Raw genomic sequence first — 15,352 nt, 5'->3', positions numbered from 1 at the left:
ACAATGTTAGCCACAGGCCAAAAAAAAAAATTTGGGCTGATGCCTCGAACCTCAAAGAATTTTTTAAGTATGTATAGTACTTTCCTAATTAGTCACCACAAACTAATAGGAAGTACATATGGCTAGTAGGGCTATCCTGAACAAGGTTATGAGAACCAAGCCTATTGGAATCAAGGCACATCACAGTAGTGATATGGACAATAGGTAGATGTACAACAAGGATATGATCAGTAAGCCTATTGTAATCAAGGTTATGGCCCATCGAGAATTACACAAACTGCAACTACTCAATAAGACTGACTTCCATCACAAGAATATGGACCACCCCAATTTTCTTCAAATCGAGGGACTATGCCACAAGGAAAATGATAGCCAGTTACACCCTAGCAGGGTTATAGCCAATCAACACCTGCAATGTTTAGTTCTCCTCAAAAAGGGGCTTCATCAACACCTGCTTTGTTTAGCTATCCTCAGCAAGGGGCTTCATAGTTTGGATATGGATAATAAACACCACCTCAACCTGCCTATGGAAAACAACCTATACCACTATTAGGATTTGGATAACAACTATGTTTTTGACTATGCTATGGGAAACAAGAATGAACCCAACTTACATATCCATAGCAAGGGTTGACGTAGGCAAGTTATGGACCACAAATCTCTTTATAGGAATATGCCCATTTAGGCACAACTCAACCTAGCTATGGTCAGTAGGATTCAACATAAACAAGGTACGAGCAACAACTCTCATCACCTGTTTGGTATACTCAACAACATGTCTCTACCCAACCTACTTACATGCAACATGGAGCCAATCAACAAGCATATGGCACATGTGGGCAACAAGGTTATGGTCAACATCCCTACAATGAGTTGGCCAGCTATGGGCAGCCACGAAATGAGCATAATAAAAATCATGGATATAAACAACCATCACACTATCTAACTAAAACTCTTGTCACTACAAATTCAAGTTCAAGTTCTTAAAGCAATGGCCAAGTTGAAACAACTAGAACATCTCAAAATTTAAAAAAAAAAATCTTTAAAGGTTCTATTATAATGTAGGATTTTGTGGTAACAAGCTAGTGAACTAGGATGCCCTGTAATGGAAAATCTAGGTGAATATATTCTTTCATGGTCTTTCTACTTTCAAAGAATTAATTTTAGGAGCAGATCAAAAAATATATTACCTGGGAACTATATTTGACCATTTGGAATGGTGATTTACTATTGGAGATAATTACTCATCATGGGGACATATTTTGATTATCATGTATGTTTGGATGGAAATAGAGATTGATACCATATGCTAGTTGATTTTATTTTTTAAATGAGAAGCTTACTTGGATCTTGAGTAGTCATCTTTGCATTTCCACCAAAGTTGCAACTAGTAGGATTTGTTTCGTTCTTCTTGTAGTAGTTATCAAAAGTATAGGTGTGAGATGCAAAAATTTCTAGATTATAGTAGGCAACTCCTTGTTGTATTGTTGAACAGTTTGTGAGTCCAAGCCCATAGGCATAATCTATGGCAAGCTACAAGCTTTTATATGCCACACCAAGATTTTTTATGCACCAAGTTGGTCTAGTTGTCAGTGTTGTTGCAGTGGTGGGGGATGTTACAGTGTTGTTACATGACTTGCAAGAGTGAAGGACATTGTGATTGGTGTAGTAACAGGAGTTATGACTGGTGTCATCAATGTGACTATGGGAGCTATGGTCATGGTGATGTGAGTAGTGATAGGTATAGTTGGAGTAGTATAATGCAAGAAAACTATTTGTTAAAGTGTCTCACAAGAATGTGGTATAATGAATATGAAATCATAAATAATACAACTATTTGACAATGTCATTGCAAGGAATGAAAAGAAATGAATGCAGCATGTGCACAAAGTGGATTTGGTGAAAATATATAGAGACTTTCAAGCTAATGCAATTGACAAACCCAAGGCCATATTCTACAACCTTTTTTCCCATCATTCATAATTTCATTATCAATTAGAGCTACATAGGAAGGCATACAAAGTTTCCAAGAGCATAAGAAGGCACATAAGTAGATACTATAATTGGAAATTTTGTCCTTAACCTGCATTAAAAATTAAAAAATCAAATATGGAATACTTTCATTGTTTAACATGGTGAGATTAAAATAAATAAATTAAGTGGTGTGGGGGGGTAGGGGGGGTGGGGGTGGGGGAGTCCTAAGTCTTCCCCACATCCCCAAAATGTCATCAATTCAAGGATGTGTCCAAAAAAGTCAAGGACATGTCACCATAGAACATAGAAAATCAATCATGGTGAATATGCTTTCATTGCCACTACAAACTAGTAAAATGCAATTGGTAGCTGTAAAATTAGTCTCTTTCCAGTGCCAACATGGAAGATTTAGAACAGGGTATTGACATTCATCACAGAATACTAGATAGAGGATATTCATCATATGTTGTAGTTACAACTTCCATTCTAGACATGGATAAAAAATGTGGAAACATAGACAAGGCACATAAACTATTTTAAAAATGCCTCAAATAAATGTGGTCTCATGGACTGCAATGATTATTGGATAAGTACAAGGGGTTTTTTTAAAAAAGCTTTAGAAAATTTTAAGACAAATGCAATTGGCAAGTGTAAAACCAAATTGCTCAACATATTCTAGCATCCTCCTTTTCAATAACAAATTAGGAAATTGTAAAATGGTATGGACATTCATTGAATCATAAAAGATACATGAATCATGTTGAACCTATCATTTTTATTTAAGGGAATCTAGTTTCTTCATCAAATTGAATTCCTGACCCCCTGACAAAAGCTAAGGCAGGAGAGGCTAGTAAAAATAGTATAAAAGGATTCCAAACCCCTTACTTTTGAAGTGTCAGTATGAAGAGGAATCCATGGAGAAATATCAAAAGAGTAAATGATCAAGTGAGAGCAAGGATATAGATTTTGAAAAAGAAAAAAATCTCTAGAAGGAACCCAATATTCCTTGTGCTAAAAATTTCAACTTCCCTCTCATGTTTTAATTTAAGCAACTTACCAACACAAAAAAAATACAATTTCTAATATTTCAACAAAAGAAATGGAGAGTCGATTCTTACTGGTATTTCAAAAATGGTCTACAAAAAACAATTTATTAAACAATGCTTCTTTCTTTTGTATCTAAGACTCTCCTTTTCTTGTGATTGAGAATAGAGTTAAAGTAGCTAGTAGACAAAGTGTGGGGAGGATTTTTCATTTGTGAAATTTATTATGATGATTGCATGGAGGAGGATTTTTAGGGAACCCTAATTTATGAATATAAACTTCATCATTTAAAGCTAGATATTTATAATTGCACTTTCCATGAGTACATTTTCTACTAGGCCAATCCAATACCTATTGTTCATACCAATGTTAGCTAACTAATTAAAAATGAGGAATTTTTTTTTTAGCCCATTAAGTGAATATAATTGTTTTTTGTTATTACTATTTCAAAAAAAATTCACTCCTGTACAATTTTTTCGCGATGTTATTTGTGACTTGGTCTTTTCGCAATTGCTTTGATTATAACTTGGGAGTGACCTTCATTTATTAACCTCAATGATACTTTTAGTTTAGTGAGCTTGAGTCCTATCTAAATTGCTTTCACCTTATCAACATTTTTTCTTTCCACCTACTTAATTGTATATGAGGACTATACCTTTCATGTTTCTAAAAAATATTCATACTCTTGAATGGTCACAGTTACACCTGATCATTTGGGGTATAAGCTTTGTTTTAATTTTCTTCTTTCTCCACCAACACTTTTATCATAGCATTGCATGCTAGGAATTTTTTATCGACATATGGAAACATGTCAAAAATATTTCTTTTCTCAATGTTTGAATGCTCAAGTGAAGCTTATATAAGTTACCCAAAACTAGATATGATGAGTTGTCTTCTTTACTATTGAGCTACCAATTCTTATAGAGAATCATGATGTGCATAAGTATCATTAGGTATGAATAGCAAGACATATTACTAGTTGAATTGAAATATATGTTTGATTAGCTAGGATTGGTTTTGGTTGACCTTGGTTATTGATGCAAAGCCACACCTTGGAAAACTCAGGAGGAAAAAACTCACTCAATTGAGTTGCTTCAAGGGGCATCTACAACCTTCAGGATCACACACAATATATTATAACCACCCATTGTGATTTGAACCAACTATTCTAATCATTATTATTATTATGAAAAAAAAACCAAAGATACCTTAGAATCAACTCATAAGACTCCTATAACCATCCACTAGATTCAATAAACAAAACTTTGAAAATAAATCCCCCCAAAAATTTCTTCTTGCTGCCTCCGGATAGACCTGCACTTAGACATGAATAACTTTTGAACCAGAAAAGATTTACTCAATCCAACCATTGAGATTTGGTTTAACTAGGTTTCAAACAACATATAAAAGTTTTAGAGAAATCCAACAGTTCAAACGCTAGATATTGACCACGCATCGGAGTACATTTTTCTGCAAAACATTGCTTCTTGCTGTCTCTACATAGACCCATGAATAGACATGTATAACTTTTGAAACAGACAATATTTTCTCAATCCAACCATTGATATGTTGCGTAACTAGGTTTCAAACAACATATAAAAATTTGAGAGAAATCCAATGGTTAAAACTTGAGATATTGACCCTGCATCAGAGTATATTTTTCTGTAAAACATTGCTTCTTGTTGTCTCTAGATAGACCTGTGAACAGACATGTATAACTTTTGAACCAAATCAAAAATCTTCGATCCCTCTGGTGAAGATGGGCATAATTAGGCCTATAATAACATATCCAAAGCTCATGAAAATCCAATAGTTCATTTGGGAAATATTACCCACACACTGAGATTAATTTTTTGCAAACATACCGAATTCGACCCAAAACTAAAAATTTTTAATCTTCTGCAAACTATCAACTTGTTTCCAGTGAGAAGATAAGAAAAATCTGTTCAAAACTTAGACCATCGAAAACTTGCACAAAGAAAAAATGAAAAAACATTCCATATCTCTCCAAATTTTATTCCTCTCTTACATAGCCGACTGACTTTCTTTTAAAATTGACTTTCTTTTTCCTAATTAAAGGATGTGAAACGTTTTCTTTCTATCTAGAAAAGAAAAACGTCTTCTATCCAAAAAAAGGATAGGAATCTGAAATGTTCTTTTCCTACCAATATTAGACAGTCTAAATCAAGAATATTCCAAAAAACTGCCTACTACCTATTATTGGATTCTGAAAATCATTAACACTCCACCTATGAATTAAAAACTATTCTAATTTAAGATCCACACACCTAGTCCTAGGTGGCTATATCTGGAGAGCTTATCGAATTGCTACTCTAGGCATGCCACCACATGTAGGATGTTATTACAAACTTCAAAAACTAAAAGCATTTAAAACATAACATTAAAATTCCTATTACATTTTCAACAATGTTGCCCCCTATAGCGTTTCTCTTCTCTGCCACTGCAACAGTTATAGCTTGTACAAAGACCAATTCTTTTAATTCTAAAACATAATTTTACAATTTGCACATGCAACATGTACATCAATGTCTTTCATTCTCCTATTTAAAAAGAATTTAAGTTTGTTTTATGCTTCAATCTATGATTTGTATAAAAGGTTTATTCTTTCCTCTTTCAGCCTACACTTTTAGAGATTATGTTATTTTTGCAAGGAAAACCTATAGAGTCCAATAATATGTAAAACAATATAGTCATAAGAATGTCTACTTCAAGAATTGAATTAAAAATGAGATAATGATAGGAAATGATGTTGATGTATTGTGGAATTATATACAAAATAGTGAAAATCTTATGAAAATTTCAGTTACCATTTCATTTGAAGTTCAGAAACAAGGATAGCTTCTAATTAATTATTTATCTTTTGTAATTAGACTTTCATTTTATATGTACCTGAATAATAAAAAATTTAATGTGATCAGATTTCCACAATCCATGATAGTCATAATACTAAGTTTGTAGATTAGATTGTGTAAAGATTTTTTTCATCAACGTTTCGAATCACACTACGTGATCCATCATCAGGATGAGAGAGCAAGAGGTGTAAAACAATGTAAAACAAGAGGTGTAAAACAATGTAAACAGTTTTTTACACCTCGTGCTCTCTCATCCTAATGATGGATCACGTAGTGTGGTTCAAAACGTTGATGAAAAAAATCTTTACACAATCTAATCCAGAAACTTAGTATTAAGAATACAAAATTTAATATATATTTTTTTACTATTATTTCATCAGACAACCCTATACACTCTCACAAATTTTGCATTTTTAAAAGATACACTGGCAAGGATGTGTCAAGTGCTCACATATTCTTGATAAGATTCATAACCAGGATATGTTTTGGAAGTACTTATCATCTTGTATTTCAACGTTGTCCTTTTGCAAGGTTACCATATATGAGACCACAACAATGGAAATGAAAACTTGGTAATTTGGATAAACTAGTTATAATAAAAATAGATATAATGACAAAGTGAAAGTTAAAGGTAATGTTAGAGCCCCTAAAATGAAGGACTATGGAATACTATATGTATATTACAGCGAGCCATACAGAAATAATGAAAATAAATGAAGGGTTAACAATGGGAGTGGACCATGCAATTGAGATCTAAGACATATAACCTTGGTAATAAAGACACCAACACAATTTTTCACAACCATTCCGACTCCAACATTGAAATATTTCCTACCCAACACATATTCAAGTTGACAAATGCAAGCTACAATCAACCAGGATTTAAGAGCCTTAGATTTGTAGGTCTCCCAAATGGTATAGACCTTGGTGTTATCGTTTCCAAAGAGAACTGAATGAATCATGCTACTAAGATTATCATGAATGAATTTTATAGAGGTAACTACCCTTTATAGAAATAAATGATAATCCTAAAATCAAAGTTAGCAAACAATAATAATATGCAACTAGCCAAATTCCATTTTTACCCTGAACTACTTTATCTTTATTGCTATCATAAATTTCAGCAGCAAGCAATTCTATGGCAATATGATTGGATAAACTAATTGAGATGGTCACTATATTGGACCAAAGTCATGCAACAGAGGCTAAACCTTGTAATTAATATCCTACAAGAAGCATTTCATAAGAATGTATAGCATACTAGCTCAAGTCCCCTAGTTTTCAAGTCCCTTATCTTCCTTTGAAAACACCTGAGAAATGGGATGCTCTATCTCACAAATGGAAACAATGTAATTAGTGCAACAAGTTACCTTATTTATTGTGGTTGAACATCATTTAATTAGTGGAGAGGATGGTCCCAAATTGGATGAGCTTATGTAGTGGTCTGCACCTAAGTCCTAAGTACTAGTAGATCCGATTAGGGAATTCAATTCTTAATTGCATAGAACATATAACCTCAATATTGACGGGAAATGAAAGTATAAAAAAATGCTTTCATATAAATAAGAATTTCATATATAGATCTATGCCATGTGGGCATCCTGACTTTTTCCCAACATATTTTACTACACCTATCTTATATTTTACTTTCCTGGACATAAAATATTTCAATTGTGCTAGTTCATTGTTTTTCATTAACAAAATATTGGTTTTAATGGGGACTAATCATTTGTGAAAAGATGGCCCATAATGGTAGAGTCTCATTTTGTGTGTTGGCTGAAATTGCAATAGTCACATTATATGCTTGAAAATCTTGAAATGATCCAGCTCTTGTGCATCTTTGACAATGAGAGTATTTTGCAATGATTTTTTTGAAAATATTTCAATCCCTCACTTCAAACATGCTATACCTATGTCCATTTAGTAATGCTCAAGTCACACTTCACAATTATCATAGAAACTAAAAAATGTTTATTTCACTTTACTTTTTATTTTGAAAGGGTATTTCAAACAAACTTATAATAAATAGTACTATATACATACCAAACATCATACCTATAGGATCAAAATAATCTAGAATAATTGCATCATAAATCCCTTATGAGTATTCTATTAAAAAGGCAACATGTGAAAAAGGAGTATTATAGACAATATGAGATCTTTATCACATGCAAAGTTACCACTCACAACTACATTAAAACTACTTATGCTATTCTCTAAGAATTTTTAAAAAAATTACAATTATGATATACAAATATTCTCATAATTTACACAAACATGTGAAACACTCATCAAGGAAGTTTATATACAATATTGGAGCATTTGGGTCCTTAAACAAAAGAAATAACATACCATCAACAATGCAAATCTTGACACAAAGGCCTTGAAACCTTCTGCAATGTTAGGAAACAACTCATTGGTACCTGCATAAAGGGATCAAAGGATGTTACTTCTAAAATAGTTTTAAAAATACTTGTACACAACAAATCATTTCATCATAATGATAGATGAAGGTAGCCTAAATCAAAATTTCTAATGTAAAAACATTTCTATACAGATTTTGCCGAAAAGTTGTAAAAATTGCCAAATGTAAATTTTTTTTATATAGATGGATATGTGCTAAGAATAAACTTTTCCTAGCTGCTAATTCTCAAGGAGACAAATTAAGAGATATCTAAAACAAGTCATTGTTGATAAAAAAGAAAAAGAAAAAGGTTGTCTCTAGTACTTCTCTTATTAGTGGAATTCATTTACATCAAACCACTCGATATATTGTCAATCATTTGAATAACAAGGTACAAGAAGTAACTCGGTCCAATATTTCTCTTGTAAAATTGCATGCACTAGCCTTGCTTCATTTGACAAAATGGCTACTTAGCTATAATAAAGCTTGTGACTAGTCTAATGAGAGGAACAATTCACTCACCTTTAGCTCAATGCCTCTTTTATCTATTACACCTACCACATTATATAAGAAACAAATATAAATTCACAAACTAGTCAACATTCACTCTATGATTATTTAGAAGAATGTTTGTACCACAATGTGGAAATGGTCATATTTAAAGCTACAAGGTATATAATAGAATTGAATGGGGTGACAATTCAAGAGTTCACACTAGCTATTACTATTTTACAACTATTTTTAAGCTCATCAAAGATAGTTCTTTGGTTTTCAACTATTTGTACTTTAAACAAGGTGGTAATGACACATTTGTTTGCAGTTACAAACTACAAAATTGATATCGAGAGACTAATTTTAGACCAAAACTAGTTCAAAACCACTCTAGCTATTACCACATTAGTTAAAACAAGAAATGAATCAAGTGTGGATCATTTGATGAAAAAAATTAGAAATTTCATGTCTGATAGGGAATATGAGATCAAGATTATTGTTGTGGAAGATATTACATCTTTGTGCTTGAAATTCCCAAAGAAATACCACACACTAATAAAAAATTTTGAGTAATATACTCCATGAAAATGGATTGAGTATAAGAAAGCTATTATAGATTATATTCTTATTCATATAAGGAATATTTTAGAAGCAAAGTAAAGTGGCATGTATCATCTTTGTGAATTTATTGAAGATAGTGAATTCACCTATCTTTCAACACACATTCTTCATTTTCTTGGTCACAAAGGATCAAAGACTATAGACCCTAGCAAGTATATTCATTATATATACAATAGAATTATTCTTAAAACCCAACAATTAGGGAAAGTTTTGTGAGTGCACTAGAAAAATTTGGTGCCTTGGTTGATTCTTTAAAGCCTCACATATTTTTAATATTGTGTTGATACCTCTTTGACATTGGTGATGAGGTTCAAGATTGAGAAACCCTCTACCTAAATACTCTTGATGGAGATGTTTCATTAGATAAGAATGGAAAGTATGTTAAAGGATTTATTTTTGGTAACTTGGTCTTCATATTGGTTTAACTTGGTCTTCCCATTGATGATGAGGTTCAAGATTGAGAAAAAACCTCTACCTAAATACTCTTGATGGAGATGTTTCATTAGATAAGCATGGAAAGTATGTTAAAGGATTCATTTTTGGTAACTTGGTCTTCCCACTGGTTAATCTTGAAGCAAGTTTACATGCTTATGAATCTAGTGAAGAACCTATTATTTTGGCTTCTATTCCAAATGAGGTCAAATCATAGCCATTGGCAGAGAAGAAGGATTCTAGTAAAAACATAGCTATAAAAAATGATGGATATATGTTGTTAGATATGTTTCACATACATATGAAAGCCTATTGGCTTCCATTCTAGAGTAATTCATTTCATATTTTGTATCAAGCTCACTAGTTAAGGCTATTCTCATACCTAGAAAACTCTTTGTCCATGCATTCACACTCATGTGAGGAAGAAATATGGTTTTATTTTGTTGGGGACATAACCAAAGCCTATAATAATAGAGATAAGGCCATTCTTAGATGCATTCTGAACATTTCTTGAGGAGATTCCCTTGCTATCATAGTCATCTTAATAGATGCCATAAACCTTTGGTTGCAAATGTCAGTGACTTTAGATTTTTTATTTGCTAAAGAGGAAGAGCTATTCATCTCTCCATTGATCATGAGCCTAGTGCTAAACATGTAAGCATTAAGGATAGTGGTGGTTTCACTTCAAATTTTCCTAGGGACATTTGAGATAGGATTCTCAAGTCACATCTATGGTTAGATCCAAATGTGAGGGTATAGGACATTGAATCAAAATAAAATTTTCTAAGTATTGCTAGTTATGATTTATGAAAAGTGGTGAATAATCAAGAGGCAACCAATTTTGTTAGCAAAATCAAAGACCCACAAATGGAAAAAAAGAAATTAGCTTTAGAAGCCTTGAAATGAGAAATAAAGAACGACATATTTGTTGGAAATATAAGATGAGTAACTGAGAGGGGAGGGGTGAATTAGTTACCACTAAAATAAATCCTAGATCCCTTAGATGTCAGTACAAAAACAAACTCTAGAAATTGAATACTATTGATGCTCGACAAACAAATCAAATGTTGTAACTCTAAAAACACTATGTTTTCTCGGTAAACATGCAAATCTTTAGATATTATCTATGATTACTATTACTTTAACCTAGTTGCAAACATATAAAAGAAAATAGCATGAATACATTTGACACTAAGATTTAACATGGAAACCCAATTTGCGAAAACCACCAATTGCAACTAGTTACTATTTTTCACTCTTCTGAAGTGAGCCCTATTAGGAGCCAACCTTATTAAAGGTTACAAAACACATTGTTAGGTGTGACCCTGTTAGAGGATATAATCACCCTGTTAGTAGTGGCCTTGTAAGAGGTCTTGAGACAATTCAATAGAATTGCTACCTTGTTAGAGGATTTATAAATGGTTGTTAAACCAACTCTATTAAGAGCTTTAGATCACTACTAAAATGGTAAGAAAGTAACAATGAGATTACCTAAATTGAATAAAAACTAAATTGGTAATTACAAATCTCGATTTGGGCTTGTGCTTGATCCTTTTTGATCAAATATATCTCTTTAGCTCCACAAGGATATTTTGTTTATCCTTAACTTCTTCTACTCATTATCAGATCTTTAATTCACTCATGCACTTTTTCCATACATCCATATTTTACATTCACAACTTGACCTTATACTTATATCATCCACATTGTCAAGTCAACTAAAATATAACTTAGAATAATCAATATTCATCATCTCATTCAACTAGAATCAATAGATAAATCAATTAAGCTTAATATGCCACAATAAGAAAATCCTTCATTAGCTAATCCAGCTCGATAGACACTAACTTAGAAATGATTTCCTATGTTAACCAATAGAAGCTCAGTTAACACTAAAAACTTAAAAAAATCCTTGGGCAACCAAGTAAGCTCAGTTAGCACTAGTTCCATCCAACTTTTCTTTCATTAACTGAGTGAGCTCAATTAATACTCATCTTCAGCACACTTTCCTTTGTCTCCTGAGTGAACTCCGTAGACATTGCCTTGTAAACTTGGCAAACACAAGAATGCTTAGTAGACACAAAAAACTATTTTTACTACCCGAGTGAGCTTGACATTCACAAACAAAAACTAATATGACATTTGTGTAACATCAAGGACAAAACACAATTAATCAATTGTATCCAACAATCTCCCTCTTTGGAATTGATGGCAAAACAACATGTCATAGCATAGTGAAATTTCTAGAGCAATAATAGAGTAAGAAACATATCCTTAGTTTCATTTTGATTCTCAACATGAGAACTCCCTCTATCAATGTGAGCTCCTTTCATGTCTTTAGATCTCACCCTCTGTCATAAAAATTCCATCTGCCCAAGTTTATTCTCCCTCTTACTACAAACTTCTCCCTCTTAGAGAAATTTCTTATGAAATATGATAGTATAACTTCTCCCTCTTTAACAACAAATGCCAAAGAGAACATCTCTATTAATATCAATGTACCTCAATTACTGATTCATTTGCAATGAGCCTTTGATAATTCTACATGAACTAATTGATTTCAACATGCTTTGGTCGATGCATCACTAAACTTTATTTAGTGAGCTTCTGATAGGGGAATAACCCCTAGGTTACCTCTTAGATACAAGAAGGCATCCTTGGGTAATGGCTTCGTGAATATGTCTGCAATATGATCCTTTATATTCACATATTCCAATCTGGCTTCCTTGTCTTGCACCAATTCTCTTTAGAAATGATATTTTATAGCGATGTTCTTTTTTTTAAAAATAAATTATTTGATTCTTTGATATGTTGATTGCACTGGTGTTATCACAATATATGACAACTAGCTCTTTGATTTCAACCTTCATTCCTTCCAACAATTGTTTGAACCAAACAATGTTAAAGCAATTCACTACTACAACCACATATTCTACCTTTTCTATGGATTGAGATGTACAATTTTGCTTCTTGCTTGTCCAAGATACTAGTATTTTGCCAAGAAAGAATACTCCACCACTAGTACTTTTTTTGTCATCAAGATTCCCTACCTAATCAGCATCAATAAATACTTTTAAGTCAAGATTACCTCCAAGTTTGTACCATAAGCCATAGTTTTCAATGCCTTTTAGATATCTCAAGATTATTTTTATTGCCATCATGTGGTTTTCTCTGGGTTTTGCTAAGAATCTTGCCACTATCCCAACTGCTAAGGCAATATCAAGCCTTGTATGTACTACATATTGTAATTTCCCAATCATTAATCTATATAATGTCTCATCAACTTCTTTGTAGTCATCATCCTTGGTAAGCTTAAGTCTAGTACACATGGGGGTTCCAACTGGTTTTGAATCTTCCATTCCAAATTTCTTGAGTATCTCTTTGATATAATTAGATTGAGTGATGTAGATACCATTTTTATTCTATTGTATATGCAACCCAACAAAGAATTTTATCTCACCAAACATAGACATCTCAAAATCTTTGCTCATTTCTTCTAAAAATCCCTTGCATAAGTCATCATTCCCTGTGAGTAAAGTATCATCAACAAATATTTCTACCAATACAATATTTTTGTTTGGTCCTTCTTTGATATAAAAACTATTGTTATCATTTTTTCTTTGGAAACCAATCTATAACAAATAGTTATGTAGTCTTTCATACCAAGCTCTGGGAGATTTCTTGAGACCATATAATGCTTTGTGTAATTTGCAAACCATATCTCTCTTATTAGGATTCACAAAACCTTTTGGTTTTTCAATGTAGACTTCCTCATCAAGAATTCCATTCAAAAATGTAGATTTAACATCCATTTGATATACTTTAAAACCTCTGTGTGCTGCATATGCTACCAAAGTTCTAACACCTTGTAATCTTGCAATAGGAGCAAACATTTGACCATAATCAATACCTTCTTCTTGAGAATAGCCTTTACATACTAATCTTGATTTATTTCTTGAAACTTCGCCATGTTCATTCAACTCATCTCTAAACACCCATTTTGTACCAATTACATTTTTATCATTGGGTCTAGGAACAAGAGTCCATGTTTTCTTCTTCTTAATCTGTTCTATTTCATCATTCATTGCCTCAACCCAAATTTCATTATCTAATGCATATTTAACATTTCTAGGTTAAAAATTAGAAAATAAAGATGCACCTTTCAATTTACTTATTGTCATTATTCCATCAGATTTGTCTCCAATGATCTGATCAGGTGCATGATGCCTTCTGACATATCTTGCTAACATGGGCACTTTGGATAATGAATGAATTTCATTGATTTCATCATGAACTTCAATTTCAAGCTCAGATCCCACTTTCTATGACTTAGGTCCATCAGACTTAGTTTGAACTAGCTCAGTAGCCTCTGATTGTGACTCAGGTTCTTTAGACAATGACTCAAGTTGCACTATACACAACTTGGTAGCTGTTGGAGGTTTTGGGGACTTGGGAAGTGAAGCCTTGTTTCATTTAGATGTGTTTGGAAAAGTATCAGGTTCATAGTAAACAAATCTTCTATAATCCTCTCACTCTTTGTAGCTTTCTTCTTCACTCTTTTCTACAAAGTCATCAATTTTTACATGTGCACTTTTTGTGATTTTATGAGTAGATAGATTCAAACACCTATATTCTTTGCTTCTACAGGAGTATCCTAGAAATATGCCTTCATCACCTTTTACATCAAATTTTCCTTTTCTAGATTCTTTCAAGATATAACATTTGCTGCCAAATACTTTCAAGAACTTACATTAGGTTTTTAGCCATACGATAGCTGATAAGGAATTTGGTTTGAGTCTTTATTTAACTGTACTATGTTTAAGGTATGAACTGTAGTGTTGATAGCTTCCTTCCAATATTTGAGAGCAACATTGTTTTCAATCATCAATGTTCTCACACAATCCATGATGGATCTATTCCTTCTTTCAGCTATACCATTCTGTTGAGGTGTACTAGGTGTTGATACCTATCTTTTGATTCCATTTTCTATGTAGAAATTATTGAATTCATTGGAGATGAATTCACCACCTCTATATGATCTTAAACATTTTTTTATTTCTTTCCAGTTTATTTTTCTACTCTTCCCAGATACCACTTTGAACTTTTGAAAAGGTTCAGATTTTTCTTTTAAGTACATTAGAGTCATCATTCTAGAATAATCATCAACAAAAAGAAAGAAAAACTTTTCTCCATTGTAACTCTCTATTCCAATAGGACCACATAAGTTAGAATGGATAATATATAAGACTTCTTTAGATTGATAGTTTTTTCTTTTGAAACTAATCTTTCCCATCTTACGAATTTGGCAATTCTTGCATAGACCCATGTTAGGTTTCTTCAAACTAGGAAGACCTATTACTTTCTTATGTTTGCTAATCTTAACTAGATTATTAAATTTTACATGACATAGTCCTTTGTTCCATAACCAACTTTCTTCTAATTGAGAAATAAAACATGAACTTTCGTTGAGGTCAAAATAAAATAAGTTACCTTTTGTTTGTTTGCTAGATCC

General features: G+C 32.4%; 2 pseudogenes; both read left to right on the top strand.

Annotated features, from left to right (window-relative positions):
• The first annotated feature begins 1,680 nt into the window (after positions 1 to 1,680).
• Positions 1,681 to 10,168, top strand: LOC149541019 (coatomer subunit gamma-2 pseudogene; annotated as a pseudogene).
• A 72-nt stretch (positions 10,169 to 10,240) lies between these two features.
• LOC149541018 (putative protein phosphatase 2C 41 pseudogene) lies at positions 10,241 to 10,785 on the top strand (annotated as a pseudogene).
• Positions 10,786 to 15,352: the final 4,567 nt, after the last annotated feature.

The sequence above is a fragment of the Cupressus sempervirens genome, chromosome 9 (assembly GCF_028749045.1).
Source record: "Cupressus sempervirens isolate cs-2001-9-10 chromosome 9, ASM2874904v1, whole genome shotgun sequence".
Classification (NCBI taxonomy): domain Eukaryota; kingdom Viridiplantae; phylum Streptophyta; class Pinopsida; order Cupressales; family Cupressaceae; genus Cupressus; species Cupressus sempervirens.
This window is presented reverse-complemented; position numbering and strand designations above follow the sequence as displayed.